Source organism: Hemiscyllium ocellatum, chromosome 38, assembly GCF_020745735.1.
Source record: "Hemiscyllium ocellatum isolate sHemOce1 chromosome 38, sHemOce1.pat.X.cur, whole genome shotgun sequence".
In the NCBI taxonomy this organism is placed as follows: domain Eukaryota; kingdom Metazoa; phylum Chordata; class Chondrichthyes; order Orectolobiformes; family Hemiscylliidae; genus Hemiscyllium; species Hemiscyllium ocellatum.
The window spans coordinates 20,400,702-20,406,294 of record NC_083438.1 but is presented as its reverse complement, the minus strand read 5'-3'; the positions used below and the strand labels follow the sequence as shown (position 1 = coordinate 20,406,294).

At 38.3% G+C, this 5,593-nt stretch overlaps 1 long non-coding RNA gene across 1 annotated transcript; it reads right to left on the bottom strand.

The window, feature by feature from the left end:
- Positions 1 to 366: 366 nt before the first annotated feature.
- On the bottom strand, positions 367 to 4,878 carry LOC132834015 (uncharacterized). The gene is made up of 3 exons (XR_009647139.1): positions 4,802 to 4,878; positions 1,410 to 1,528; positions 367 to 598 (listed from the first exon to the last, which is right to left on the bottom strand). It is a non-coding gene; the product is annotated as an uncharacterized LOC132834015 (long non-coding RNA).
- Between the last annotated feature and the right edge of the window lie 715 nt (positions 4,879 to 5,593).

The window sequence follows — 5,593 nt, the reverse complement described above, 5'->3', positions numbered from 1 at the left end:
TTAGAATGTCCATTTCAAAATACCAGCAATGCCCATTTAGCCTTTACTAGATGTGCTGATTGAGCTGTAAAAGCTGTAAAAGTTTGTCAATATTTTTTGGTTTTGTAATTCAGAAATTTGTGTTATTCTCACTGTTTTATGAACCATTTATTTGGAGGTGTTGCCATGTGACACAAAATTAAATTGGCACAGCTATGGAATCGTACATGGTTTTCTTTGATTCAAAGAATGAAGGTTTGCAATATGCTGTAAAACACTTGCAATATAGAAAGGAAAAGGCTCTTTGAGTGAAACATTGCAAATTACAAAAAACGAAACTGTTTCCAATGTTTGTACTTTTTAATCATTGTAAAGGCAGTGTTATCACAGTACAATTCAGCCATCATTGGAAGGTTATTATCTTTCATGTTTCGTGTCAATTGATCAAATACAGAATCCAAGTGGAAAAAAGATGATGTTCATTATGGTAGGAGGCAAAGTGCATTGACGAGACAAAGTTTGGCAGTGACCTAACATTGAATGATCTGTGATCTTGCCTTCTGCCCTTTCGACAATACAAGTACTGTGTAGATAGCTTAGGAAGTCAGACTGCTGGAAGCTGATAACATGTAGAAAAGAGATTTGAAGTTATAAATATATAGTTTGACAATCTATTGCTAAATGTGTGTGCGTCAATCTATGTAATAATATTACCACGCCATTTGTTTGATTGTAATCAACCTTAATGTGAGTGAATGCAAACAGATATTCAAGTTTTGGATACATCTTTGTATCTTTCATTAGTAGCGCTTGTTAGAAATTTGTTGCTGGAAAGTTTTGTCATGCACAGAAAAAAAAATACATGCAAAACACATTGTAGCTTAGAAAATATGAGACGTATATTCATATCAAAACAGAACGAATTCACAAAAAAATTATACTTTTTCTACGTTTAGAAACTACTGCTGAATGCATCATAGTCAAGTGATTTAACATACACTCGTGTAATTGCAACATGTGGCTTCACATCATGACATGATCTGTTAATCCAATTGCCTATTTCACGAATGCAGAGACTTGGCAAATAAATGCCAAAACGATCAGAGTGCATACAATTCACCTTCACAATTCTGAAGCAATGATAAGTCTTATTAATGTAGCTGTCAACTTGTTCATTAGAAAACCAGGTACAAGCTTCTGCAAGCCTACATTTTCAGAATCTTTGGAGTACATATCGGTCTGTAGTTAGTTCTCCTTCTCTTTCACACAACAATTAAAGTTTATTGTGCTTGAATTTACTCTGACAGCGTTTTCAAAATCATATTTTCGTCGTTGTATCAATGATACTCACTCCCGTTACGATTAGAATTTTCTGAAGTTACAAACTAATTAGCTTCCATATTAAATGTTGTGACATCATGATTACTTACTTTCTATCCTCTTGTCATTTCTTTTTGGACTTATTCACTCACAGTAGTTGAGGTCCCAAAACCTGCAGTTCCAGGAGTATTTCCACGGTGACTTCGAAGCCATGAAAGCTTTTCACATACTTTAGAAACATAATATTTAATTGTGTACAGCAATTGCGGTCCTATTAATCTCTTATTAGTTAGACACAGACAGTAATGAACATTTACATAATGATATTGTCCAGTGCAAGTCTGGCTCGCTGATACAGGGGAACCTTAAATATCAGGATACCAATTATCTGAAGAAGGGCTCGAGGTCTCAATAAAAATAACATTGCATCAAAGATATGTTTCCAACAGTGATCACGTCTTTTTTTTTACAGTGATTAAACAAGCACCGTCTCCAAATGACTGACCTCCCATTCTCGGTCTCTCCCCACAGTTTCCCTGGAGTCTTGCAGAGGGGTGTACCCTAAATGCCGCTTCCCCAGATAATCTCTCCACCATTGTCCTGTGTAGGGTTACCGTGGAACCTGTCAAAAAGTTGCAGTAAAAGGTTGTGTGCGTGGCTGTTGCTGTGTGTGTGTGTGCTATTTGGAGACTTGTCCCTCAAAGGCAGCGGCATCAGTCTTGTTGGTTCACAGTCCAGCTGCCCCGGAGAGGGGCTGGGGGTGGATGTCTGTGCGCATGGGTTGGGATTGGGAACGGTGTTGGAAAGGGGCATGTGCGTGGGTGGGGGTGGTGTTGGACAGTGTTTGGGGACAGGGTGGTGTTAGTTGGGTTTTGGGGGCATGGTCCGTGTACAAAAAGGGCGGGGGGGCGATCTTGGCCTGGGTTTCAGGGCAGGGTGGTGTTGGATTGGATTGGGGGTGGGGGTGGTGTTGGACAAGTTTTGGGGATGGGGCGGTGGTGGACCCAGGCGGGAGGGGCGGGGGGGGGTGGCGGGAGGGTAGGGGGGGTGGTGTTGGATGGCAATTGGGGACAGGGTGGTGTTGGATTGAGTTTGAGGATGGGTGGTGTTGGACGGGGTTTGTGGGTGGGGGCGCGGTGTTGGACAGGGGCGAGGTCTCGTGCACTGTTTGTTGCTGCAGCCTCCTGAACGGGGAGCAAACTATAAAACCTCGGAGCCCCAGAGGAAAGGCATTTAATCTATTAACTGTATAATCGATTATCCAAACGAAGTAGTGCCCACCCATCTCGTTTGAATTATTAAGGTTCCCCTGTACATCTCTGGCTGAGGTGCATTTTGTCTCCTTGTCATGTGCCATCTCGGCACATACAGTATTTTGGGGTTGTATTCCCTGTAACAAATTCCTTCATCAGAAAGTTTTAAAAAATCAACCAAATGTCAGTTATCTCGACACAATATCAGCAAAAAAAACCTCCAAAGCAGCTAAAGTGTATTTTCAGCTCTACATTTTAGTTATCATCAATCATAGAAGCCCTCGAGCATGGAATCAGGAGATTCCGCCTTTGAAGCCCACACTAAGCCGCGAAAGAGTATCCCACGCAGACTCACCCTTCTACTTTATCTCTGCAAACATACATTTCACACGGCCAATCAACCTAACATGCATATTGCCAGACACTATTTAACATGACCAGTCATCCTCATCTATGCATTTTTGAATTGTCGGGGGAAACCAGAACCCCCCCAGAGGAAATCCAAACAGACACGGGAAAATGTGCAACTGCCACACAGACAGCGACCCAAGGATGGAATCAAACCTGGGTTCCTGTCGTTGTGAGGTACCAGTGCTAACTATAGAGCCACAACATCACCCAGCGTAACTCTGTTCTAGGAAGAATGAACTAGTTGCAAAGGACAATGATTCTCAGACATTAATTCTCTACTGCACATTCTGATTTCAGAGTCAGTCAATGAGTGGAACCTGGAATACAAAGTTTAGGATTCACAATGACCTTTCTCCATGTCGATGCTTTTCTTTTGTTGTTATTGTTTAGATTAGCATATTTATTTCTTTTAGAAAATAAATCTCGTAGTAGGTCTAACAACAATAACACTTGATACCTCAGAAGCTAATTATGGATTGGAATATAAATCGAATGATGATGATAATAATAGTCTTAATAGCTATAATAAGAACAATAACTGTATGAATAAATTTTTTCAAACTCACCAGTAATAATAAATTGCATTAAAACAAAGAGCAAATACAACGGAGAGAATATTAGTAAATATGAATTATGGTTTGTAATACACAACACTTTTATTGCTACTGCTGCAGCCATTGACATGCTTATGCCTGACTTCGATTTTCACACATTCTCTTCATATTGTTTATTGTCTGAGGGATTAAAACGAAGTCATCTGCACCTCAATTATATTCAATAGAGCTTCATAATCATCTGTGATGTAGGCATTCAAATATTCACAGGTGTTTTATTAAATGAATCTCTGCTCACTGTGTGCCCAATGAAAAAAACAAATGTGATTATTTTTGTTGTTGTTTCCTTGTGTTTCAAGCCCTTCAGAGAATTATATATTGAAAGTTATCCCCTTTTAAGGTCGAATTAATGTAGTGACTAAATTAATCAGACGGTTATCAAAGGGCATCTCTCTCTCTCTCTCTCGGAGACAATGTCTTGAAAATTTCTTGAACTACTATTAATGTCTTACACGGCCTTACACACGTGAGCTAAAGGTTCACAAAACATTCCAACAGCAACCTCAGAGAAGCTCTATGTAATTTTATCAAGTCCTCTGCAATTTTTACGTTTCAAGGCGTTGACAAAAACATGCAAAAACACATTTTCCTTCGTAATTTGGTACCTGATCTGCATGCTATTTACTTGTTCAGGCATTTATACAGAGACTTATGTTGCCCTGAAAATTAAAACAAAATAAATTCACGACTTAAACGTATTCTCCATTTCCATTCTAACCACCAAATTGAATAACGAAACACTTCGAGATTTTATTCTCAATCCGTTATCACGTGCATTCATTTGATCTTGTTTGTCTTTGTCTCTTTGGAGAGTCTTACTGTCCTACTCATCTCTTGCCTTTCCATTGCGTTCATTCTATAATTGTTGATGATTTACTTTCTCTGTTTTCCCTTGAGTAATTGTTTTAGATTTTCAGTACAGTGGGCCCCCATTAGTAATCCTTCTGACATTCCACTAATTGTATGTCAACTTGGAAAAGCATATTCTTTCTCTCCTTCTTTCATTCAGTCTATCAAATGACAGCACAAATGCTATGAATCAAGCAAGCATAGGGAGTTATACATTACTTCGTTTCTGATTGAATATTCTTAACTCCAGATATCCAATCATTCATTGCCTGTTCTTATGGCTGTACAAATATAATATCTATTTTGACAGCACACCTCGAAAATATATTTCCACAGTATTGTTAATGAATAAAATTATGTAAGTTAGAAACTTACCCTTCTCGCATCCAATCCACGTGCAAACTATCAGGATACACAGAAGGAACAATAGTGCAAGCGAAGCGAAAGCTATTTCGATATAACTCCCTACACCTGTAAAGTGACAGAAACTTATTAAATCTCAATCAGGCACAAATGAAATGCCGAGTTGAAGAAAACATCAAATAAAATGCTAATTACATTTCCTCACTGTATGGCAAAAAAAACAATACATTTAAATTAAAAATTTAATTTAGTAGAGAATGACACGACCCAGTTCTTTATAGTAATGTTATTGAAAATAAGCACAATCTCAAATTCGCAGAAAAAGAGCAATTTCCTCAAAGTTGGGTCGTGAAAAGAGTACTTAAAAGAACAGAGCCAGAATATTTTTCCTGATGTTTTGGGATGTAATTGGACATGCATCAAAAGACACAGTCTACAGTAACCATATTTAATACAATACGATGCATTCATTGAGTAAAACGTTTTCTGCCAAGTAATAAATGGGGTCAGAAACCTCAATAGGGAATCATAACATAGCGTAAAGATTTAGAATGCAAAAGATGCAAAATGAATTGGGCACCAGGAGCCAATGTAACTGAATGCATTTTGTAAACCTTTAAAGCATTTCCAGTTAATTCGCAATACTGACTCATTCAACAAGTAGTGCATGTTTGGAGAACTCTTCAGGTTGGAAAGATAGACATTGCAACAAATTGTATGAAACTTGTTCTAAAATGGATTGTATGTTTTAAAATCAGGTTTGATGGCTTACAAACTAGATTTAAAAGACACTGAACACAGAAG